Source organism: Mus musculus, chromosome 13, assembly GCF_000001635.26.
Source record: "Mus musculus strain C57BL/6J chromosome 13, GRCm38.p6 C57BL/6J".
Lineage (NCBI taxonomy): Eukaryota > Metazoa > Chordata > Mammalia > Rodentia > Muridae > Mus > Mus musculus.
Genome location: NC_000079.6, coordinates 53,695,068 through 53,721,853, shown reverse-complemented (window position 1 = coordinate 53,721,853; position 26,786 = coordinate 53,695,068). Strand labels below are relative to the sequence as shown.

Below are 26,786 nucleotides of genomic sequence, written 5' to 3'. Positions count from 1 at the left end.
CCCATAGTGTCCCTGCACACTCTCAAGCTTTTCTTCAGGGGCTCTAGCCCCTTAAGTCACATTTGAGGCATTGACACAGAAGCCTGTAGACAGGTTAGTCTACCTGTCTGCACCCCATGACCCCCTAGGGACAAAGCCATATCTCCTGCGAAACTGTGTCCAGAACCCTACACTAAGACAATACTAATAGCCCTTCATGGTTGAATGAATGAATGAATGAATGAATGAATGAATGAATGAAAGTGAATACCAGATCTGACTTTCTAGTTGACTCTTTGCTGAGGAAGTGCCCCTAAATATTCTGGCCCCACCCCTGCATCAGCCCCAGCCACCAGATCTTATCTGGTGTCGGTCTCTGTTGTCATATCAGCCTTTCAGCATGATGTGAACTTCAGGAACCCACTGGTAAATCATTTGCAGCAGCCAAGGGGCTTTTTGGAGAATGAGTCACTTGGTCACTGCATACAGAGGCTGGTGACCCGCAGAGAGCTTGTCTACAGACACCTTTGTGGGCAGCCATTTGATTTCCTGAGCATGGGAAGGACTTTATTTCAGATTCCAAACTTTATTGCAACTTCTGAGTGACTGCCCTGGCCCCACTAGTGACCCCGGCGTACTTTCAGTGATTCATCCCCTCAGGAAACCGTGCATCCCCTGGGTCTGCCTGCTGATGCTGGGCAAGGAATGCTGGACATGGTGAGAAGAAAAACCCCTTTCTCGTTTTCAGTCTCCAGAGTGGCTGCGAGAAATATTTCCTGTGTTCCAGGACTCCGCAGCCGCACAAAGTCTAATGTCCCTACTGCCAATGCAACAGCGTAGATGAAATAGCTAAACTCATTGCCTCCCGGGAAGCCGGGCGCTGAGTTCCCTGGGGCTTTCAAACCGCTGTGATTTGAAGCTTTCTGTGTTCTTGAACCAACACAGCTCAGCCCTCTGGAATTATGAAAGATCAACAGTGTGGTGCCCTTTCAAGCTGAGAAACTCAGAAAGATTTTTAGCATGCTGTGATTATTTCAATGTTTTAATTGAAAAATTCTACACAGATCATATGCACAGAGTATACTGAGTTTGTCTCAAGAGCATACAGATACCAGATCCTCAGACCAGTTGCCCAAATTGGCCAAATCTCAAATCAAACTGAAGTTCACTCTTTCATAGGACAGGCCTGCCTTCGGTAGCTCCCTGAACCCCTTCTGTCTCCCTTCCCTGGGCTTCTCTGCTCTGCCCAGGACAGACTCACTGCCTTGCTTGTTGTTTCTTTAGATTTGTTTCTTGTCTCTCTCCCAATTAGAATGCCCGGTGCCTGAGTGGAGGTTTGTCTTTGTTTTGTTTTGTTGTTATTTTTAATCTCCACAACGATAGCAGAGTTTACGCCCTAATTGAATATTTCCGGTGCAATCAGACAGTGATGTGGAAGACTGGCCTGGGAATGTTCAGGCTGCAGAGATGGCTCCTCAGTGCTTAAGAGGACTTTTGGTTCTTCCAAAGGACCCAGCTTCTATTCCCAGGACACATAGGGTGGCTCGGTGCTATGCCAGTTTCTGGGTGATTCAATGCATTCTGGCCTATGTGGGCAACAGGTATGCACATGATGCATAGACATATATGGACATAAACACCCATACACAGAAAAAGAAATAAATTTAATAGTAAAAAAAAAAGTAAAATTCTGAGAATGTCATAGGAAGACTATTCTCTCTCTCTCTCTCTCTCTCTCTCTCTCTCTCTCTCTCTCTCTCTCTCTCTCTCTTCCTCACAGAACACTTTTATTGATTCTCTGAGAGTTTCCCATCATGCACTCATCACAATCCCTTCTCAGTCTTCCCATGTTCACCCTCCCCACTTGTGACCCCCTCCATGTGCAAAAAAGAAGTAAAAAGTCAAAATAGGGGAAAAAAGTCTGCTTTGTGTTATCTCTATACTTGGAGCGTGGTCGAACGATCCCGTGGCCTGAAATAGAACTGGGTCCTGCCCCTTCCACACCCCCGTAATGCTATCAGTTGTGGAGAGCTACACTTCAGCATCTCTGCCACACTTTAAAAGAGTTCTCTTCAGTGACTTCCTGTCTCGGCTGTTACTTTGGGGGTGGGGGAGACTGGGAGGTAGGGGTTGTCACAAAAGCCAGGAAGATTATTATTTTTTAAATCCCCAAATAGAAAATGGTAAGTGTTGAAAAAGTTGTCAAAAAAATTGGAACCCGAATATACTGCTGGCTGGAGTGACGTAGGGCACAGCTGCCACAGGAAACACTGCGTTGTTCCCTCAGAAAGATGAACAGGGTCACAAGTGACCTAGTAACTGCACAAGAGACCTGAAAGCCACACTCACAGAAGTATTTGCCTATTTGTGCTCACAGCAGAGTTGGGGCAGCCTAGTGAAGAGGCAGTGCGCACTCGTCTCAGGTGAATAGAGACCTCACAATGCAAACACACAGCATGAAACATTGTTTAGTTCTAAAGCAGAACACTAGTGTGATACATTCTGCCAGATGAGTGCAATTAGCCAGACACTGAAGGACAGCTACTTTGTGACTCCATTTATATAATGCTCCTGGACTCTCAAATTTATAGAGACAGAGGGGAGAGTGGTGGCTGACACAAGCAGAAAACGGGAAATAGCTGGTCAGTAAGCCCCACGGTCCAGCTGAGGGAAAGAAAGGACCTGAACTGACAACAGTGAAGCCCACTCTCAGAAATAAAAATACGCAAAACTTGGTACCATCGAACTGCACATTTCAAATAGTTAAGATGGCGAATGTATGTTTATGCTATCTTTCCATAATGGAAATCTAAAATGTTAATTAAACACAGTAAGTGGCATTCCATAGGAACAAAGACATACTAGCAATGTTTTTTGTCCCAGTGAATTCCAGAAAAAACCTTCCTTAAACCTCACAGGGCATAGATTCCATAGCTGCCAGCTGGACTTTATCTTGTCGCTGGTGTGAGTAGTACCTTTTCTGAGAGGAGAAGGAAGCAGAGAGGGGCCAGTCCTTGCCCTGTTGTGCTGGGCATGCACCACAATTTCAGTGTGAGCTGGTGACATCACCCTGTCTTCTCACAGCAAGCCTAGGTTTGCAAAAGAATCTAAGGCCCCTGGAGAGGTTAAATAGCCCACCCAGGGCTGTCACATTTGTACTGTTCCCCAGGAACTGGGATCTTTGCAGGGCTCAGGAGACAGAACAGTAAGTAAGGAAATGAACTGGCTATCTAACAGAGAAGGCAGCGGACCATAAGTAAGTACCCAGAGTAACACGTGATTGGAGGGAACAGGTATCTAAAGTGGTCCCACAGCTATGAGAGTCTGGGACACTGAAATTCTGGGGTGTTCAGAGAAGAATCTGGGGAGTTGGGATGAAAGCGAGATTAAGGAGGATCCTGCAGTGTATTGTAGGCCAACCGAAGTATCTGCCTTGATTCTAAAGGCAGCAGATCCCTGGAAGGTTTTTTATTGGGGAGTGAGTGAGTTGGGAACCCTGCTCTGGGTGTTTGGGAGAATGGGCTTAAAGAGGACCAAGTGTCTGGGCTCTCACTAGACCCCAGTGAACCCTGCCTAGGTCTCCAGGGCTCTTCCAATGCTTTTCGACAGCCTCTATGGCCAATACCTGCTTTTGCTTACCTCTCGACAAATGCTTCATGAATCCCAGAGACCATTCACAGCCTATCTGAATGGTGAGCTTCCTTAAACATTGGACCAGGAGCATCTAAGATGCTGGACAGTGATGTGAACAGAGAAGTCAAAATGAAATCTATGGTACTTTCGAGGTGGTTGCTGTTGCCACCCTGATTGCGTGTCACAGCTGTAGTTGGGGAGTGTCGAGGCTGTTGTAACTTGATTTGGGAACTTAGACACAGCCAGTCTGATTTGCATTTTACAGAATTCTAACAGATCCTCACATGCCTGCTCTGATTTATCATTTGTACTTCCCCTTCAGCATTCATTAAAGAATTCAGGTCTAGAAGACTCCGTTAAAAATTCAGTCATTATCAGCAATGAGATCTGCATTGCAGGCAAACACAATTTGTTCTCTGTTAAGTAGTTCAGGGCTATGAATAGAGACTCCAGTGTTGAGTTTCATAAGTGACACACCATGCGTATGTGTCCCCACCCACCTACAGACCAGTCAAACCACTAGATCGCAGTCACTCAGGATGAAGTCATCTTAGAGATCGCTCCCTTTGCCTCAAGACAGAGAAAGTATAACCCAGAGGATGCAGATAAGCTCAAACTTATCTGAGGAGAGCCAGCAACTGGAAATGTATTATTCTGCACCTACTGTGTACTAGAGCACCTGAACTCAAATAATAGGGAAATATACCCTCACTAAAAAGACGAGATCATCTCAATTTCCATCCAGCCTTGGTTTGCATTTGGCTTGTTTTATGCTAAGAAACCCTTGCCTATTGGTTAATTCTGACTCTGAGTCATTTTGCAACCATTACCGGATCAATTCTTATCAAGCCAGAAGATAAATATCATCTACCCTGCAACATGGAGAGACCAAGATAGCAGAGCCTGTGAAGAAGTTGTGCCAGCTGGCTAACTTCCAGTACCAAGATTTGGGTTAGGTCTAATTGAGTTGTTGGCCAAAGGGGCCCCATGGGAACCCACATACAATCCACGCTGTTGCCAAGACTGTAGGCTACTCTTCATAAGCTGACAGCAAGGCCCCACTACTGAAGACAATGTTACACAACTTACTGATAGCAAGCTGATTCCTACATAGAACTTTCACCCCTACATTCCAGTGTCTTGGGGCAGGAAGGTGCTCTGCATGCTCTCAAAAGAGAAACATAAACACCAAGCAGAACCTTTATCTATCCTAGTGTACTGTATGCAAGACAGGCTAGGGCAATGGTACAAAGCTTGTGGGAGTAACCAACCAATAACTGAATTGACTTATGGCCCCTTCCACCAGAGGGGACCCGTGCTCAACCCTGACTGGGGTCCAGCATCTGAGACTAGATAGCCCAGGGACCTATGTTAGAACCAAATAACACTGCTCTAAAAAACTGGGGGGAAATGTAGTGATAAAATGACTCCTAATAGCTTTCTAATATATTCATAGAGCAGTGCCTTGCTCAGCCATTATCAGAGAAGGTTCTTCCCTTTGTAGCAGATGGAAAGAAATACAGAGACCCACAGCCAGACATTACACACTCTGAGAGAGACCTTGCAACCCTGAGCCTTAAATGGGATGTTGCCATCAAATCCCTCCCCTCAGAGGTCAGGGAACCCCTCAGAGGTCAGGGAACCTGTCAGAAAAGGAGGCAGGAAGAGTGTAAGATCCAGAAGGGGAAAAGGACACCAAGGAAACCAGGCCCTCTGAATCAGCATGATCAAAGCTCATATGAACTCGCAGAGGCTGTGGCAGCCTGCACTGGGCCTGCGTGGATCTGCCCCGGGTCCTCTGTGCGTCTACAATGGTTTCCTGTGTGGTGTTTTTATGGGACTCCCAAAGAAGCAAATGACTGGGACCCTGATTCGTGTGTCTTCTCTTGGACTCTTTTCCTTCTGTGGGTTGGTCTTGCCCAACTTCTCTGTGATATTTTTGTTTTATCTTATATTTTATTTTGTTGTTTTTCTTTTCTTTTTTTTTTAAATGAATGATGAAAAGGTTAACAACTGAATTTTCACTGACACAACTGTTGGGAGAGGGAAACTCAGCTTTTTCCAGTAGAGGGACACTGAGAATATCACACTCTCCAGGACAGGACAGAAGAAGTTGACCAATATATTTAATAAGGCTCCACAGGATTAAATTTGGAGGGGGTTGTTTTTGTTTTTTGTTTTTGTTTATTTGTTTTTGGAGAGGATGTGTGTGCATACATGTGTGTGTGTGCTTTTGTTTGGTTATATTTTGGTGGGAGAGTTGTTGCCTTGGCTTGATTTGGCTTGATGGGAATATAATTTTATTTTGCTTTCTTGATTTTGGGGAGGGTTTTTTTTTTTTTTTGCTATATTGGACTTTTTTTTGAGACAGGACTTAACGTTGGGTGGGTAGGGAGTGGGAGAGGATATAGAAGGGCTTGGTAGAGGGGAAGAATGTGATCAAATCATACTTGAATTTTAAAATTGTTTTAAATAATGAAATATATAATAATAATAATAATAATTTGTACCTGATAGACAATAATCTTCATTCTAATCTTTTCTCCATGGGCAGAAGGCCCTTATACCCTCGGATTGCCCAGTCTGAACCTTGGATCTTGCCTGCTTCCCTGTTCTTAACTTTAATTGGTCAACAGGATTCCCAGGTTTCTTGAAACTTCTTCAGGACAAAAAGTTGGGAGCCCCCTTTCCTCCACATGATTGCCTTTAGAGAGTCTGAGATGTATTTAACTTGTTCTGGACTGCAGAACTTGTCTGGACCCCGTGGACTGTCCTGAGGAGTGGCTTCAAAGACTCTGTGTCGTACTCTGATGCAGCAACTCTCCAATCATCTCATCAAAGACGGGTTCCATCGTTCTCTTTGTTTCATAAATGGAGGAAACCGGGGTCCAGGAAGATTCTGTGCGTGCTGCCAACATCGGCAGGCTCAACGGAGCTCGGCCCACATTTCCTAGAGATGCTTTACTCTCCTGAAGAATTGCCTGTTGGTGGAATGGTTGAAGTTATCCCCTGCCCTCCCGAGTCAGCCTGTGTATTTCCAGAAGCAGTGAGCTAAGGCAGTGCTAAGCCAGGCGTGTCACCGATGTACCAGTTGATCAAAGCTGCCTCATGGTAGGTTCCCTTGAAAAGCTACAAGCTGACAGCCTGCCTTAGGACCCTACGGCTCCAGGAAGATGGCGCCTGTGGTTAATTCCAGAGCCATGGTGCCGTTTCCCACCTCTGTCTCAGTCCTTTGATTCCTAATAACTTTAGCTAATTCCTTTGTGCCGTCCCCTGAGGGTTATGTCACCCTAGATGAACAGAGCCTCTTTTCAAGGACCCTAAAGAAACTAGATTTTGTAATGGGCCCCACAAATTAGAGGGCTGGAGAGGCCTCTTATTTGAGGATAATCACCGTTCATTTTGTTTAACAACTTATTTCAAGATAATTAGAGCCCCACTTTCTTCATTCCGAGCCACCTCCTCTGTTTTCTCTTGTCCTTGCCTGAGAACCCTGAAGCTGACTCGCATGGTAATTTACAGTGTGTCCCAGGACACCCGGAAGTGCCTGCTGGCTCACTCTCCTTTACCAAAAACTTCCAGAATACCTGGCATGGGTATGAGCTTTAGAAACCAGCACTAGCTGTCGAGAGAAGAGGCGAGTCGCAACCAAACCTTTATTCTCCCAACCACCTTAAGAAGTCAGATGTTTCCGCATCTTTAACACACACAGCTCCCCACACCAGAAACGCAATAGGAGACAGTAAAGACTTTCAGGCAATGAAACACTAGGAGTGAGTGGATATTTCTGGAATCAATAGTAATGGAAATAGCAAGATGACCCAGAGAACAATATTTTTTGTCAGATCCGAATTACCCAAGTGTTAAATTTGCTACATAGAGGCTTTCCCGACAGAAAGTAGATCTGTAAGCTCTGCCAATCCTGTAAATAAATACTTAGGAGCTGGGATTTCTGTTGTTGAATGAATTTGTTCCTACAGAGTACGGTACAGTCAAGAAGACAGATCTCCCTGGAGAATGAAGACTCCTGCTTCCGTGTTGTTTTGTGTGAAAAGAACTAGTAACAGCACAATTATGGTGCCTTTTTTCTCTCGCACCCAGATCATTCATTGTTCCAACTATCTAATGATTACCCCGTTCCAGTGAACTCACACATTACCTCTGTGAGGTTAGACTGGGATGAGAAGGACTGACCTGTGGACAAGAGGACTTAGGATTGACAGTGAATTTACAGACTCCAGACCATGAGAAAGGTCTTTTGTTTCCCTCTGCACTACCAGTCCCATCCTTCCCAGGGTCTGTCAAATGTGCCATCTAACATCCTCTCTGGCAATGGCGACTTTTAACATAATTGGGTTTACATAAATTAATGCGTGTGGTTGCTTGGTCATGGGAGATCATTAGAGAGTCATCTGGAAGTTACCCAGCTAACATGGAAGTACAGATTTAAATATTCCTCTCAGAAATGGTTGCATTGAGAAACAAAAATAAGAATAAAACTGAAGATTTGCCCCACTCATGCAGGCAAACTTAAGGTGTTGTTCATCCGTGGAACCTCACATACAGCAAACAGAATTATGTATCATGCGCATGTAAAGTACTTATAAGTACAGAGCAGAAATTAAGCCCCAAAGAAAGACTTCCCAAATATTAAAAGACAAATAGAAAATCACTGTAGCCATAGAACCTTAAAATTCAACAGAAGTGAAAACATATATTCATGTGTATTTTACACATTTAGAAACTAAGAAAACCCTTGAAAACAATTTGCCAAACCAAAAATTATAATGAAAAATTGTCAAGTACTTACGCCAGGTAAAGAAAACATTATTACTGAAATCTATGGATGATTGCCAAATGTCAGCTGGGGGTAGGGTTGGGGGTGGGAGTCACAGCCTTGAATACAGGTTACAAAACAGAAAAAAAATATTAATGAGAACATATTCTGGTAAAAAGAAAGACAAAACCCATTGATTCAAACCTGGGAGATTCCAGAAATACTAAAGTTTCTGGAACCCTGAGTTTCTGGCAGGTGTCATGTTTTCAACTAAAGATGGTCAAAGAATCTCTGACAGAGACAAAGCTGTCATTAGGTACATTCAAAACTTACTTCGAAGCTTCACGGAGAACACGCACCATCTCCTGATCTCAAGCAGGAGCTCAAGCTGAGTGATTCTGGCTCAGGCCTCCTCTGCAAGTGACTGAAGCTGTCAGTGTGCTTAAGGCGATCCAAAGACTCAACGGGAGCCATGCATCTCCTGCCACAGTTACTCCGATGACTTCCCTGCGACATCTCCAACATCCCTGTCAGGAGGGCCTCTCGTGGGCACGATTACATCACAGCATCTTGCCTTTCCCAGGGTGAGTACTCGGAGAACAGAAAACAAGTTTCCAAGGGGGAAAGCCAGTCTTCTAGAGTCTCATCTCTGGAGTGATATATTTCTCTCGGCCCTATGCTATCAGTCACAATGGCGGGGACCATGCAGGGTGGGAATCCCAGGAGAGCTGGGCCCTATGCTGCGGTGAGGAAGGCTGCGGAACACGGGAGTCTCACAAAATGGATTTGACTTGGTTGTAATCTATACTATAATTCAGAAAAGGTGAGGTAAAAACAGTCCTAACTGGACAGAACCACTAGGCTTACATCTGAGATGCAAATGATGCTGAAATTCCAGGCAAGGTGGTGGCTTAGGGATCGGGTTTCTTGACATGTGGACTAAGACTTAAGTACATTCCGTGTTTTACTTTCACTACGAACACTGAAAATATCTATTTTCTCCCAAAATAACTTCAGCTTAGCAAGCCCCTTTGCATATTTTTGAATCTACCTCCCCATCACTTGAAAGTCTATGTCTCCTCGGAAGGAAAGTTGATTGAGATGTTTTTAATTCCTTTGCATAAAAACATTGAAACTCAGGTTACTAAGAGTCATCTCATGGCTAACAAATCCTCAATTTTCATGTGAACGCAGATTGATCTGCTTTTCTCAAAAATATTAAATCATGCCTCACCAGACGTCAGTGAAATACTAACCCGCTAGGAGCTAAGTTTAACCACTCACAAATCAAGAGGTCTTGCTAACTATGTCGGACAATTCTTTTTGGTTGGTTTAAAATATTGACTAGATATGACCACCACCACCACCACCACCATCATCACCATCTCTCTACTTAGCTGAGTTGCATAATCACTTTCTGTTTTGTTAACATGCAGATGTAGCAACAAAAAGCACTGAATGGAGAAAGTTACTCTCTTTCAATATCTCTGAATGGTTACAATGAAGCCCTGGTCTCCGGTTTCTTTTGCTTCTTCCATGCTAACTCCAGGCCATCGACAGACCTTATCTCTCACACACACAAAAAAAGGTAGTTGGTTCCTGAAAAATGGTACCCAAGGTTATTCTCTGGACTTTCCACAATTGCTCACATGCATGTAAACATATATGTACACTAACACATATAGGAACACACACACACACACACCTTTATGGGTGTGATGATTCATGCCTGTAATCCCAGCACCAGGAGTTAAAGCCAGGAGGATCTTGAACTCAAAATCAGCACAGACTACAGAGAGACATGTTGTCTTGATGACCAAAACAAAATAAAATATCCATCACAAAGCTGCCATATCATTCCACTAGATATTCTTCTATTGTCCATTCAACTATCCATCCATTCTTCCATCCATCTATCCATCATTCCATCACTCTGTCCACCCAACTAGCTGTCCTAATCACTAATCTATTCATCCATTCACCTACCTACACACCCACTTTTTGGTCCAGCTAACTATCCATCAATCAGTTCGTCCATTCCTATGTGCCTCGGACTGTTCATCCATCATAAATACATTGTACTCAGTAGTCGCTTGGTGATGATAACAAAAAACTGAAAAAAAATGGAAGAAGTGAAAATGAAAACAGAAGAATTCACGTGGTACTGCATAAACTACCAATAGCAAATTGCCAAATTTTATTGGAGTTGCTAATTCCGCCCTGACGCTTTTCTGGAAGGTAGTCAGTTTGAAGTGAGGAACCCAGCTTTTTATTGCTTGTCTCCCAAGTGAAGACTATCACAATTCTGTCTACATAAACAGGTTGACTGTGGTTTTTATTGACTGACTTAGTTTCTGAGGGCATTTGGGAAATAATAAGAAACATTCCTGCCTCCTTTGCGTTGACCTGATGACATCCTGCTGTAGGATCGAAGCGAGGGAAGAGTTATTTACTTAAAGAAGATGAAAATGGAACTCGTGGGCATGGATTCTTATTTCTAAATCACTGCTCTGTTCTCTACAAGGAGCTGTGAACACAGGCTGACCCCTAATTAACCAGCCTAATGACACTTTTAACATATCTAGATCCTTCCAACAGACTGTTTCCCTCAGAACCTATGAAGGAATTAGAGTGCTCCCACAATGCTGTTCTTCATACTTCCGTCTTGCACAATCCCTCCTTCTGCCTTTGCTTCCTTGTTTGTCGCTCAGGGTCCTTCTGCTAAGGAGTGTGGGAGCTAGGGACAGAGACAGACAGGCATAGAAATTTGTTTTGAAGATTTGGCTGGTGAGGTTGCAGCATCAGGCAAGTGAGGTTTCTGATGGGACTTGGGTGGGCTTGAGACCCAGGGAAAAGCTGGTGAGACAACCCAAATGCAGAGGGAGTCTGGTGACTTCCTCCTTCCTCTAAGAACCCTATATTTTTTTCTCACGAGCCCTCATCTAGCTAGAGAGGACTCACAGATTGTGAAGGGAAACATCCTTGCTCGAAGCTTGCTGGGCCTTAAAGGTTAGTGTAATTCCTGTGCGTGTGCACACATGTGTGTGTGCATGTGTGCATGAGTGTGTGGGGGTCAAGCTCAGGATGGCTGGAACACACACTTCCTTGTGGCCTAGACTGTGTGGCTAAGGCTCTCATTGTAACCTTTGTCTCTTTCCGTGCTGCCATCAAAATGTGGTTTATTCGCTTCATAAAGCGAAGTCTCTGCACCAACCGGACTAGCATCTCTTTATTCCAATAGTCAACTGGTTCAAAATTAATTACTAAATTAGTGATTTCTTCTTTCGCCAGAATAAACCAATCCTGAGACCAAAAAAAAAAAGGCTACATAGGCATATAGAAACAGATGTAGATATGTAGAGGCTGATAGAGAGAGGCACAGCTCTAGGAAGAATTGGGGAGTGAATTTGTGTCATGCAAAGTCTACAAGGCAAGAGCTGAAGGGAAAGCTTTTGGCCTTCTCATTGGCCCACTAACAGGTCACGTGTTACAGAGCCCTTGATGCCCCCCCCCGAAAAAAAATCTCTCTGAAGGACGCCAGAGGACGAGGAGATTTTTTTCACCCAATGTTTGTGTCTCTTTCATTTTATCCACAAGCTTCTGTATACCAGACACCAGAAAACCTGCAAGCATTTGTCCCTGTTTTCTATTCAGAAGAGATGGAGGCACAGTGAATGTTCAAGAAGTGTGGCCAGTGTTAGTGGTTCTGCGGCGATGGTTTTTCCCCTCTGAAGGCTCCCAGCGGAGACAAGTCAGTGTAAGAAAGGTCAGTGGGTAAAACCCCGAGCTTCGGAGAAAGCTAGAAAAGGGCTCTTTTGTGGATGTTCTTAGGGATATAGCACATCTTAGGAATGTCCATGAGTTTCTTTAAAAGAATAAAAATCATTAGTCTTCGCTGGGAACAGAGCAGGAGATGTGGGGAGCCTTCCTCCTTAATTCAAACGAGAAAGAACTGAAGAAATGTACATGGCCAGCCCCCGAGGAGCTCGCCCGTCTAAGCAGGGTAAAAGACGTTTTTCAGCAAGTTCTGAGACAGACAAGGGCCCAATGCTAAGGTATGACTCTACCCCGCCTCCATCCCACCACTAATGAAGGCGATATGAAACAGAGGCCCTCAGAGAGCACACACCCAAGTGGGCTTCGTGTTCCGGCAACTGTTCCAAGGCAGGCCAAGGCCACGTCAGGTCCAATTAGTGTCAATGAGGACCATCTGTGTTTAGGCAGCCATGTTACTTAAGGCAAACATTTCATAATTACAGCTTCTTGCACACACCGTGTGTTATGAGATGTGGTGTCCCGGTGTGAATCAGAGTCACTTTTTTTTTCCAGAATCCTCAGCAGCTTGGTCTGGCTGAATGCAGCCTGCCGAGCGCCCTTAAGAGCATTCTCTGAAATATTGAATTAAGCCCAGTCCAGCTTTTTTCTCTTATCTGTGAAATCTTGTGGTTTTGGTTTTGACTGTTTTTATAAAATGAAATATATAACATATATAAAATGCAAATAAAGTTGAGGTTAGAGTGGTGTGTTTCCCTCTCCCTCACGCCCTTTGCTAGAGACATCTGTTTTTCCTCCTCCTCGTTCTCCTCCATGTCTTAAGCTGAAGTATAAAGGTTCAATTGTCAAACGGCCTGAAGGACTCTGGCTCTAACTAGCTTTTCACCATTAAGAAGCAAATCAGCTTATAAGGACTTTACTAGCCTGGGGATGCTTTCTCATTTCTCCTGCACTGGGCAACTTAAATTGGCTTTGGAGTCTCCAGGAATCCAACAGCCCTAGGCTCAAAGCTAAAGATAGTTTGAAATCCTTACAGTATACTCCATAGGTCCTCATAGACAGAGAAGTATGGATTGAGATGATAAGGATATGTGATTAGCTCAATAAACCCAGAGAGAGAGAGAGAGAGAGAGAGAATGCCAAATGAGAATAACTACCTCAGAGAGAGCTGAGCCTTAAGGCCCTCCCAGGCTCAGCAGCAGGTTGTAAGAGACAAAAACTCAAGTCAAATGAATGGGAATAAGTAGACAGAGCTGAATGTGGTGGCACACAACATTAATCTCAGCACTTGGGAGGTAGAGGTAGGTAGATCTCTGAGTTTGAGGCCAGCATGGTCTACAGGGCAAGTTTCAGGACAGCCAGGGCTAGACAGAGAAAGACTGTCTCAAAACATGCACATGCACAAAAAATAACAAACGAACACCCCCCAAAACAAACAAACAAAAAACTAGCAAGCGAGAGAGAGACAGACAGGCGGACAGATTGACAGATGGATGCATGGATGCATGGATATGTAGATGATGGAGTGATATAGGTCTATCTTCCCCTAGTTTTTCTGCCTCCTGCCAAGCATACTAGATACCTTGGAACAGGCAAATGAAATGAGTGTGTTGGATAATCTTGAACATCAGCATGACTGGGACATGGTACCCAGATATTTAGTCAAAAACCATCCTATATGTGTCTAAAGGGCTGTTTAGGGATTTGAATTAACATTTTAAATTGTGATCTTTGAGGAAAGCTGATCTCTCTCTTTGCTATTGAAGAGTCTCATCCAATCAGCGAAAGCCTTGAGCGCTCAAGTCTCTGCGCACCCAGGTCGCCTTCTTGAGGGAAACCTTTCTGCCTTTCTGGTGGCCACAGTGGGGGATGGTGAGGGGCTCAGCAGCTCCCGAGGAAGCAAGGTTAAGACTGAACAGCAGCACGCTCAACAGCTGAAACAGAGCCACGGCGAGCGCTGAAATCAGACGGGAGATGCTCACGCCGAAATAGAACAACCATCTGCTAAAACGCGTCTTCTGTGGGACTTGAAACCTTAAGTTAGCATTGTATATAAACCGTTGGGGATATAATTTTTAAAAATCACCTGTCATAGCGAGATCCACAAAAATATTTCACAACTTAAATGTAGAAGAATGAGCGGCTGATGATGCCTGTTACGAGAAGAACCAGATGTTAATGGGTTTTTGGGTTTTTTAAAGGAACTGCCAGAAAAGTACCATGATCAGAAACTCTTAAAATGTATTTAAAAAATTAAAGACATCATTTTTAAAAAACGAAACAGAAGTTACGGGAAAGAACCAAATGGGAACTACAGAACGGAAAAAAATACAATACCAAATACAAACACACAGAATGTTATTAGAATGGCCGTGCCAAGGAGTGGGGCTGTTAAACTTGAAAACAGAATAATAAAATTCATGCATCTAAATGGGAAGGAGAAGTCAGACTTTAAAAAAGGGAAAGGAGCAGACATAATGGTTCCTGCCTGTTGTCCCAGCACTGGGGCTGCCGAGGAAAAATTGCCTGGAGTTCTAGGCAAGCCTGGGCTACACAGTGAGCTCTTATCTCAAAAACAAACAGAAAAAAAGAAAATAGGAAACAGACTCTCAGCACCTTATGGGAGGGCGATGAGAAGTTCAGTATTTGCTGCACTGGGATTCTAAGAAAAAAGGTGTCGAAAAGAGAAAGTGGCATAAAACTCATAGCAAAGGAGAGAGGGATGGGCTCATCTGGAGACATGCGCAGCTCTGATCAGCACTGCTGAGCCAACGCTGGCCAAGGCAAACTCAAGCAGATCCACAGCACCAGCATGATGAGATTTTGAAAATAAACAGTCATGTGTGGTGGCCTGTACCTGTGATCCTAACACCAGAGATGCCGGGGCAGGAAGATTGCTGTGAGTCTGAGGCTAACTGGGCTATGTGACTCCAAGACTAACTGGGCTACAGAATGAGACCCTGTCTTGGGGGTGGGGGGGGGCGGCGAGGAGAAAAGAAGGAAGGGAAGGGGAGGGGAGGGGAGGAAGGGGAGGGGGAAAGGGAAAGGGAAGGGGGGGAAGGGGGGAGGGAGAAGGCGGAAGGGGGGAGGAAGAAGGGGGGAGGGAGAAGGCGGAAGGGGGGAGGAAGAACAGGGTGGTGCATATTTTCAGTTCTAGTACTGAGGAAACAGAGGAGGCAGGTGGATCACTGTGAACTCAAAGCCAGAGTGATCTACTTAGTGAGTTTCAGGACAGCCAGAGATACATAGTGAGACCCTGTCACAAATCAACAACAAGTGAAAGGGGGAATAAAAAGAAAACTAAAAACAGCAAAAATGGTTGCCTGGTTTGTAGGAACGCAGCAAGTGCGTGACTGCAGAATTCCCACCCAGAGCCTCATAGAACAGAAGTTTACAGCACAGTTAGTATTTCCTGTCCGTAAGCTCTACATCCTTAAACTCAGTCAGTAAAGGACTAGCCACCCAGGATGCCTCTATGCTGAACACTGAAGACAGGTTTTCATCATTATCCCTCCCCACATCCAAAACAAAACAAAACAAAACAAAACAAAACAAAACAAAACAAAACAAAACAAACATAGTGTAACAACTGCTAGGTTTTCTGATGCCCAGAGAGGGAAAGGATTTTATTTGACCACCAGCTAGTGCTGTCTCTCAAAATCAAAATGGACGCCTGGAGTCGAGAGATCCAAGTGCCACTAGACAGGAACCAATCACATGTGTGGCTTCTGGTAACTAGAGGAATAATTTCAACAACTATATAAAGAGCGGTTAGGGGCACAGCTCAAAGGTAGAGCACTTGTCTTGCAGGTATGAGGTCCTGGGCTCAACGTCGATCACTGCACATAAAATAAAATAAAATAAAATAAAATAAAATAAAATAAAATAAAATAAAAAATGTGGAAAAACAATGCAAAGAGATCTTCAAAAATGCTGAAAATAAATGAATATGTGTGTAAAATACGCACAGGCTACATGTAATAAGAGATGTAAGACACAGAACAGAATTATGCAAAGCAAGCCATATAGAGTTAAACATTAGTGTATCAAATATTGCCTCAAAAGCAAATGGCTAGCCAGAATAATCAATGGACAGGGGCAAGTAGTGGGTTCAAGACAAAAACCCACCTATGTTTCTCTTGAAGGAGATTTATATTACGCTGATATTGAATGAGAGGGGGAAAAAAGGAGGAAGTTGGTTTCCTTGGCTCCCACCCACATGGCCTGAGGATTCTAGGTTCTTGGCCTCTTACTCAGGAGCAAAATAAAGACTCACACAGATTTGCAAAGCAACAAGGAAACTTTATTCAAAACAAAGCAATACAATAGACAGAAATCAAAAAGGATGTTGCCGAGAGTTACAACAGTCTACCTGGATGAGGATACTCAAGGGGCCCTGATTATTATCTGGGAATTCTTTAATGGAGTCTAAGAGAAGGTGGAGTTTGGTTGCTAGAAATGTGATTGGGGTGGTTCCCTATTTTGATTGACAGGCTTGCTCAATGCACACGTCCCTCCCCACAAAGCATCGGAAATGTCCTGCCGGGTGTCTCTCAAACTGCAGTTAAAGTATCTCTGTAAATGGGAAGGGACCACCACTGAAGGAACACATAAAAGAAGAATTTAGTTTCTCCTGCGCTGGTTATATTTACAAGGAAAACTCCGATTTCTTCTGTAACTTAAAAAATTATTAATGGGAAAAGCAGATTTTATTCACTGACTGTGGCTTTGCCCTGTGAGACAGGCTCAGCAATGTCCCTAACGTGCATATGCCTCGGTCTCTGGAGTCTGTGAAACATTATCTGATTAGTAAAAAGATGTTGTAGATTTGCTAACGTTCAGTATGCACAGAAGAAGACTGCCCCGATAACCTGGGGGGACCCCAGAAATAACTCACTAGTATCTTCCTGGGAGGGGGAAGGTGGGAGATCTGGGAAACAGGGAAGATCGATGAAGCTTTGGGCTGAGGGTCAGGGGTCAGGAGCCTCCAGAAGCTGAAAAGGCAGGGCACAGATTTTTGTCCCAGGGTCCTTCCTGCGGGATCACTGTCCGGCTGACATCCTGGCTTTGGGCTAAGTGGAACTTGGGCTGAAGAACGGGAAGTAGATAAAAGATGCTGCTTTGCATCGTTGATCCTGTGATCATTTGCTATGACGACTAGCCGTAAGAAATCTTCCGTCTTAGCATCTCGACTAGCTGGGATTACAGGTGGGCACCACCAGACAGGACTCAAACACATGTTTCCTGAGCCTGAGCCTGAGCTTGTCCCTCTAAAGCCCAGCGGTGGTTCGTTTGAGAAATATCCACTAGAGGCTGATCTATTTGAACACTTGGTCCTCAGTGCTGCTGTTTGGGGCGATGGTGGCGCTTTTAAGAGGTAGAACTCTACTGGAGGAAGTCTGCCAGTGGGCGTGGACTTTGAGAGTTTGTAGCCCCGCCCCTCTTCCTGCCCACTTACTCTGCTTCCTGTAGATTGGAAAAAGTAATCACACAGCTTTCTGCTCCTACGCCAAGGCCCTATGGTGACAGACGCCGTCCCTCTGGAACTGTAAGCCAGACCCTCTCTTCCCTAGGTTGTTTCTGATCGTGGTTGTTTATCACAGCAACTCATGTTTCATAAGCTGCCCTGGTGGAGGTCTGACTGTCAGCCCCTGGCTGATGAGAAAGAGGACCCTTAACACCCTTGGGTCTAGGTCAGCAATAGCTCACCAGATGTTTGTCACCATCTCTCCTGTGATAGATCTACAACTTCAGGTCCTCTTCCAAAGGAACTTATCTTGTCTGGTACTATGGGCTTCCTGCCCCTAATTATTATTAATTATTTAGAAGGGTTATTTAGAGACATAGCTGACATTTTGAATCACTGTCTCCTTTGGGGAGTTACATGTGTAAAATTTAACTTCCCAGAACCACAGATACATACTTGCCTTTTAACCTAATGGGATTCTGCCCCCCACCCCCCAAGTGTGTGTGTGTGTGTGTGTGTGTGTGTGTGTGTGTGTGTGTGTGTGTGTTTATAGGTGTGAACTTTGAGTGTCCCTCTCCACCTTACTTTACTGAGATATTGTCTCTCACTGAGCCTGGGACTCACTCTTTTGTCTAGACTGGGTGGACAGCAAGTATCCACGCCCCTCTGATCTCTGCCCCTCCGCCATGTTAGGATTATAGGAGCACATTGCTGAACTTTTGGTGTGGATACTGGGGATTCAAACTGAGGCCCTCGAGTTTTAGAGGAAAGTAATGATACTGATTCAGCAACCCTACAGTTCCTGTCGACTCTACTTGAACAAAAATTACACATCCAGAAATGAGCCCCAACTACTCAGAGACACCCTCTGAGGGCTGTCCTCGGTGTGGCTAATGAGTGACACTTAGGAGCTTTGGGGGCGGGAAGAATACAAGGTAATTCCCATGTCCATGCAATGTGGGACAAAGGTGTGTCCTTCTCGGACCGAGAGGACTTGCCCTGGCCACACTTTAGAGCCTCCTGAACTGCTGCTTCCCTGCCCGAAGGAGGAAGATTTCTGTGTCTGGTGGGAAATGTCAGTACTCTTGTAAGTTTGTATGGTGGATGAGCATAGCAATGAAGACGCCCATTATGTGCATGTGTGCAGTTGCCAATCAATGACTATTTCTACTGATGTCTAAAGTATGCAGAGAAAAGCGTAACTCCGATTACCAGCTCGTGGGGTTTTCCCTCCTGCCTCCTATCCACATCACCAAACTCTATGCTCTTCCTGTTCCCACTGACTTATGGGTTTTTTGTTTGTTCGCTTGCATCGCTTTGCTTTGCCTTTTTTTTTTTTTTTTTTTTTTTTTTTTTGAGAAAGCATTTAACTATGTAGCCCCAGCTGGCCTTGAACTTGCTATGTAGACCAGGCTGGCCTTAAGCTCACAAAGATCCTACTGTGTCTGCCTCCAGACATCTGACCCCATACATTTGCCTTGCAATTATATATTTTTTTTTTGAGTTTTATGTTTGGCTCAAACACCATCTATCAAGTCTCTACTTGTTTATTTAGCTCGCCCTGCCTGCTGTCCCTCCTCCGGATGCCACCAAACCAAGTTGCCATCATTGTAATTTTAGCCAATGTGGTGCCTAAGAATGACCCGTCTCTGGTGCTTTGGGTTCTTGCTTATCTAATTAGTGAAATGAAACAATGTGTGGTGTGCATCACAGCCACACAGCTGTCACATGAAGATTGCCTGTCCATCTCCTTTGCCTGGTGTGCTTTGTTATAGACACACATTGTGGTCTTCACTCAGCAAGACCACCGCCATGTGCCGGGTAGCTGCATTTCCAGCTCTGCCCCTTTGCTTATCTCTCTCATTTTCTCTCTTCACTGTCTCAGGCAGTCCTGTAGCAGCTGCACCCCACTGTGGACTGAACGGTATTCCAAAATTCATGGTATTTCCATGCTGTCAATGTGGCTGGATTTGAGGAATAAGGTCTTCAAGGGGTAATAAGCTGAGGTCATAAGAGCAGAGCTCCAATCCTACCAGACTGGAGTTCATATACAAGTATTGTAATGGGAGGGCAAGAGAAGGAGGCATCCTTATCCCGTGCTGGTATCCACGCTTGGACTTCTAGTCTATGAGTGCTTTGGCATGCCATCCTGAAATAGCTAAGACACACACTGGATCTGCCTACATCTCAAACTTTTGTTTAGAACTTTCTCTTGAATTTGACGATTCTCTACCTATCTGCCTCCTGAATCCTTGCCATCATATCTAAAAGGTACTTTAAGTCTGAGCTGTGTCAGACAGAGTCCAGGTTCCCCCACCACAGAAGCTCTGTTTACAGATTCATCTGTCTACCTATGATCTCCGACAGCTCAGGCAAACCCAAACTGAAGGCTCCATTCATCGGACATGCCATGGGCTCTACCTTGGATTGTCTCTCTCTTCCAGCCTTACATCATGCTATCATTGCCAAATACCACCTTCCATTGTGTCTTGCCTGGATACCTAACGTTCCCCCTGAGCCTGCTTCTGGTGACCTATAATTTGTTTTTCAATTCTAGCAGACCGTCCCCCTTCCAGCAAATATGATCTTGTCTTGCCAGCTCTCGAAACACTCTAATGGCCCTTATCTCTCCTTCAGACAGGACTTTGCCCCTATCACCTCTCTGGCATCATTGCTGGCTAACTCATCTCCATCCACAAGGCACTGTTTGTTATTCATTCTACAAGTACAAGCATGATCAGACCTAGGGGTTTGCACAGGCTATGGCTGCTGCTGGGTGCTTGGGTCTCTGAATTACCCACTTAGCTCCCCCATTCGCCACTCCTGAGTTTGCATCTCTGTCACCTTCTCCTGTAACCCACATCAGCCAATGCATGGAAGATTCCAGACCATCTTCTTTGTCCCCCACTCCTTTTCTGCTCTACACTGTACACCTATTGTCCTTGCCTTCTGTATGTATCAAGCCATAGAGCTGTTCACTGTTGCTCGGAGTCTCTAACAGTGCCTGAGCATACAAGATGTCATTTACTTAAGGAACAAATGGAAAAAGAATACATTTAAGAATATCATTGAATTAATCAGTTATTTCCTTTAAATTTCTGTGTTTGTGGTCATACCCACGGAATGCCTATTCGGGCCACAGGTGTTGATAACTCGGCGGTATATCCTTCCAGGCTACAGTTATATTTGCACATTTAGAATTTTAATCTACTAGAAATCTACTTATGGTGTGAAGTTTGCCTTCCAGTCTCCTTTATCTTTTGACCAATTCAAGTCTACTGTTTTATGCTTGCTTTTTTGTGAGACAGAATCTTCTTATACTATAGCCCAGGTTGGAGTTTAATTCAAACCTCCTGCCTTCTTGGCTTCTCAAGTTTGGAATTTAGACATGTGTCACCCTACCTTGAGTTATTATTTTTTTAATCCTTCATATTTATTTTATTTAACTCTGTTTTCCAGTGTCTTCTTACTTCCAGTGATCTGGTTACTCTCTAACAATGCAGTTCACAAACTAGTTTAATTATATTATAAGCCTACAATCCTTTATAAAAACGAATTGTAATTTCTAGACTGTGATCTATTTATTCTCCTTATTTTGTTTTTCAGAAAATGTCCTTTCAGATTTATCCATCTACAGCGTGTTTTTATGCCACATCTAATTGCTTCTTGCTTGGGGTTTTGGCTGTGCCTTCCCCTCCCTCTCTCCCTCCCCTTGCCCCTCCCTCTCCCTCTCTCCTCCCTCTCCCTCTCTCTCTCCAGCTCCTCCATTATGCTCCTTTGTGAGGTTTTGATAGTTTGGTGTGGAGCTCGCTGCCAACTCCTCTCATTCAAGAGTCTCTTCTGAGTTCAGTGGCCACTGCCTCCCCTAAGGTTTGTCCTCATTGTTGTCTAATGGTCCTTGATTTCAGTTTTCATTTCCATTATTGTCAAGACTGACTCTCGCTAATGCTTTTTATGCCCCATTAATGTGTCTATTGTTGCTTGAACACCACTGTATTGTTCCAAATGTCTGTTATTGTAGTCAAAGGATGTGTGCTGTAAATTTTACAAATTTGAAAGTTTTTTTTTTTTCCTTTTTCTGGGCGTTTTCTTTATAGAGAGTGGCCATTTTCTGAAAACGACCAGAAAGTTGGAAAGGATGCACTTTCTTGGTTTATAAGGACAAGGGGTGGGAGGGACCCACTCAGTGGAGCTGGACCACGGTTCTACCCACTCCATGCTACTTCACCATTGATGCTTGAGTCTCCAGACGATGAGGGAGAGTGACTAATGATGCCAAACCATTCTGGCATGGCTTTGAGTTGGAACGAATTCATCTCTACCCAGTGTGTCAGAATTCAGGCAATCCTGTCTGCTGTTTCTCCCCATAAGTGATACCTGAAGACTCTTTGAAGGCAGCACTCATCAGGTGTTGTCTAGCAGAGACGGTCGGTGGGCTTTTTCTCACCAGTTCATCTTTGACTCGATGTCAGGGCTCCTTCCCCTTGGTGCACTTGGCCAAGGCATGTGGATATTCTCAAGTGACCAGTGTTAGCCTAAAACCTGCCCATTTTCTCCAGCTTTAGTCATTTCCTATCTGATGGACATCTCTCTATCAGATGATGACATACGGCTTCTGTGTCTGCCATGTTTACCTGTCACTCACGTGACTCACTGCGTTCACTCCTGAGACCTTAGCTTCATGGACGTTCAGATTGGTCACACTAAACTGTCCACGTTCTGTGGGTGGGTTTTCAGGAATTCTCTAATAAGTAGAGGTCACAGTTTTCAGAGACACAGGAAACTTTGTAGGAAGTGTAATTAACAAGACCTCCTGAGGTCATCTGAGTACATTAAATGAAACTTGGAGAACTTGACTGTGATTCCTTGGCCCATGTGTGCCCTGGAATCAACCTTTACAAGGAACTGGTGGTCAGCCAGCATGGCACTGAGGACTCTAGAAACACACTGTCCCCATTTTAACTCCTTCTCGCCATCTAGGTACTTCAGAAAAAATACTACTGAAAAGTCCAAGGCATCAAATTCCTCATTCGTGGGATGTCGTCGTGATACTGCCTTCTGGAGGTCGATTACAATAGTCTGCATAGCTGAAATATGCTGAATACTCAATTCCATGTACGGTGATGCTGACCATAGTTGTCCTTGGTATGCAGGAGGCTTGGAAGTCAGTGGACTTGGGGAGTCACTGTTGACTGTTTGAGCATGTTGCATGTATGTTTAGTGAGCAGCATAAGTTTCAATTCCCAGAAGGAAAAAAATGGATGGAAGAGAGGAAGGAGGAAAGGAGGAAAGGAAGGAAGGAAGGAAGGAAGGAAGGAAGGAAGGAAGGAAGGGAGGGAGGGAGGGAGGGAGGGAGGGAGGAAGGGAGGGACGGAGGGAGGATGAAAAGGAAAGGGAGGGAGGAAAGAAGGAAAGAAGGAAAATGTTTACATTTTTAGGAGACACAACATGTTCTACCAAACAGAGCCAGCTATCTGGCCCCTATGTCCACCTTGTTTTGAAAGGTCAGTGGGGACTAAAGAGCAAATTACAGAGCTCACAGTAGGACAGCCTTCATTGTCACCGGGACTGAGATATGCCGCTGGAGAACTTTTAAGAACCTGTGCAATTTTGTATTTGCTTCACCCGGGTAGATTTTTAATGTCTCCTGCATAATTAAGCACAGGGATTAGCATCTGTAAATCCAAACCAAACAAGTGATTCAGGTTGAAGATACAGGCAGGTAGATGAGAGAAACGCTCTGCTCTGCCCTTCTGTCTCCCTTCCCTGCTCACCCCAACAAGGCAGAACGGCCTTGGCATATATTAAGTGAATTGGGGCACTTAATGAGGTAATTGCAGGCTAAATATATTCCTCGAGAATCGGAGATAAAAAGTTTCCCAGCATTCCTTTCCTGTGTTCCCCTTTTTTCTTCTCTATTTTTTTATTAAGATCTTATTAGTTTGCAAACCAGCTAATTACAATTCCTCCAGGCTAAATAACTTTGCAGTTGGCACTGTAATAGTGGTTAGGGCTGAGAGGGCAGGTTCTGGCTTTTTTTTCTCTCTCTCTCTCTCCCCCTCTCTCTCTCTGCCTATTACACACATTGTTTTAGGTAATTAACATCCACTTTGCAGGGGCAGCTCTGACGCCTCGCTGTCTGAACGGTGTCTGGCTGACAGCCTCCGAGACAGCCCTGCTGAACCTCTTGCAAAATCATATGATATTATTATATAATTTGCCGCTGATGAAAGCTCGAGAGGGAATTTACATGTACTGCTGTGTGTGAGCTTTAGGATCTACACACATGTGCACATGCACACACATACATATCCACATGTATGCACGTGCACACACATGCACACACACATACACATACAAATCACACACATACACAGGCACACACACACACACACACACACACACACGTATGCACACATACATGTATGTACAAGGTAGCTTTTCGAGTTGATGTTTTCTTCCAGGCAGACATGGATTGGTGTCTGGAGCAGAGATAAGGAAGGGCTGGGTGTAAATTCTAGCACTACTATCCTCAGCTAGGATAATAAAACTCCTTGGGGATTTTTGATCATTTAATAAGCTTCTAACCATAGCCGACTGGTAGGTAACCCGGAGTTGACCTTTAGTAAGCTCACCTTCTCTTCTTGAGCCAATGAAACTTAGGTAGGAATATTTCAGAAGTGCCCCTCCCCCAGATACGCTTTGAGGTTAAATCTAAATCTAAAATTTCCGGCTATGGCTTCATGGGAATAATGAAGACGTCATGGATCGTCCTATGTCTTTGTGCTATGTCCCTCGCTTCTCTTAACTCACTTTCCCCTCTCTCTGCATCTCCACTTCATGCCTTCCCACAAGACCACCGTTCCCAACACTGCTCCACATCTATGACGCGTGAGGTATGTGGTTGCAGGCCTTTCCCTCAATCAGTTAACAATTGGGGTTTGATTGACAGTATCCCTAGAACGTCTTGGGATTTGTTGCATTCAGAAGCGGCTGGACCCCACCCCCTACCCCTGAGAAATCACCTGCCTCACAGTCTCTGCTCATTAAAAAAAAAATGTCCTCTGCAACAGGACCGTGATGATATGTGGGCAGCATTGTGTGAGCGGAGCCAGCCTCACAGTCGGTGTTTCTTGTGTGTGACATCCAGAAGCTTGTCATTGACAGGTCAGTATGTCTTCTTCCCTCCTGCACTGGGAGAGGCTGGCAAGCTGATTAATGTGAAGGGACATGGGATGACTCTGTTGTCTTCTCTCCTTCGCTTGTTTAAGTTCCATGGGGAGTTAATTCATACGCCTCTCCTCCTCGCTCCAGGCCCCAACCTTCTCCCAAGTATAAGTCACACCTTCCCAGGACAGAGTTATGCTGCTCTGCTGCCCATGGCTGGAGCCTGCTGACTCTCGGGGCAGATGGATTGTAGTGACTAAGTGTGGGCAGGAGACAGCAGAACCTTTTTGGAAAGACCAAAGGACATCTGGTTACAAACAGAGCAGATGAAAGGACATAGAGGTCTGGACAGGGGCAAAGAGGAGTGGCAGATGGAAAAGCTGACTCGGGGAACTGGGACATACTTAAAAACAGCACTATTCAATATGTGCACAGCACAGTCTCCTCCGAGTCTCACTTGAACCAGACAATCTAAGTCCAAGACGAAGCATACAAACAACCGTCCGGAAAACAGACCGAGAGCAGAGACAACTGGACTTTAGCAAAATCCCATAGTTAACTAATAACTGACAGAGGCAGGATTCGAGCTCAAGTTCTGGTATATTTTTTCCCTAGACCATGTATAACCACATCTTCTTTCCCAGTTTTTTTTTTCCCTTTGGGCTTTATAGGAGCTGGAGAGAAGTTTTGCAGGTACAGTGTAAAAGCTGGATTGATGCCTGTGATCCAGTAGCTGCCCAAACGGAACCCAGTTTGCTTATCTTCCCTCCAGTCTTCAAAGCTGGGCAGAGCTCAAACAGCAGAGCCCCAGCCCCCCTCTCCCTGCAGAATGTCCCCTCCCTTATAATTCAGGAGCTGCAAAAGAGGATCCAGAGAGGCAGAGCTGAGCTAAAGATGTGTGGTACTTAGCTCTGCGGTATTATATCACAAAGTGTATTATAAGAGTTAAATTATTTGTCAACATTGAAAAGCCCTGGTTTATGTATTCTTCTGGTTGTTATTGAAGACCAGCTTTTTTCAGTCTATCCTCCTTTAAGAAAGAAAGAAGAACACACACACACACACACACACGTGCGCGCACACACACACTCGCACACACACACATACACACACATATGCTGAAAGCATATCTTTGGTGACATTGAAGAACTGTGTCTTAGTCTTTTTGTGCTACTGTAACGAAACACCATGGACTGGGAAACTTAAAAAGAAGAGAAATTTGTCCCCTTGTTTCTAAAGCTATAAATGCCAAACAGAAGGCTCTAGCCAGTACAGTGTCTGGAGATGGCCTGTTTATTACAGATGGGATTGTCTGGATATTCTCATGTAAGAGCAGGCATGGAAAGCCAAAGGGACTCAGAACTCTATGCTCTCCAAAGCTGAAGGAGCAGAAAGGAGGGAGGGAACTTCACTCCTCCGTGTCCTTTTATGGGTCTCTGACTCACTGATAAGGGCAGAGCCCTCCTGAGTTGGTCCCAGAGGCCTCCCCACAGTCAGGCTGTGGTAAGTTGCTAAAGGAGGTGCCGCCTGAGGGGTGTACCCTCAGGACTGGCCAGGCCCTTGGCTACCTAGGTGCTGCTCCTGTTATAACTCAAGAGCTGAAGCCTGTGGAACTTTAAAGAGTCTCCCAGGCTGGAGAGTCAAAAGGTAACACACAGGGTGACCCGGGCAGGCAGGATTTCAGGAGCCAAGAGAAATAGAGCGAAGTGAGCCTGACACTCAGTACTGCCAATTTGCAGTGAGGGCCAAAGGATTTAGAAACCGGAGCTCCCGAGACTTGCGGACATGAGAGCTTTTTAAAATGTAATTAAAGAGCCACTAAAGAAGGACTCTGTGGATACCCAGCATCTCTAGCCAGAATCCCCATGGAGTTACATGAGCTAGGAAGAAGACAGAGCAGAAGCAGATCTGCCCCACAAAGCCTGAAGCTAGCCCCACAGAAGCCCAGCGCCCACTGGGAAAATGTGCTTCGCCCCATCCCGTTGGTTT

At 44.7% G+C, this 26,786-nt stretch overlaps 1 long non-coding RNA gene across 7 annotated transcripts in view; it reads left to right on the top strand.

Annotated features, from left to right (window-relative positions):
- The first annotated feature begins 21,379 nt into the window (after positions 1-21,379).
- The window catches only part of Gm34278, a 17,919-nt gene continuing 12,512 nt past the window's right edge, over positions 21,380-26,786 (top strand). For 3 of the 7 annotated variants that reach the window (XR_873419.1, XR_873418.3, XR_873417.1), the window contains exons 1-4: positions 21,380-21,500; positions 22,611-22,775; positions 24,486-24,526; positions 24,704-24,797. This is a non-coding gene — a long non-coding RNA (predicted gene, 34278). The remainder of the gene's footprint in view (positions 21,501-22,610; positions 22,776-24,485; positions 24,527-24,703; positions 24,798-26,786) is intronic. The other 4 variants (XR_873422.2, XR_873421.1, XR_873420.1 and 1 more) reach the window with 3 other exon arrangements.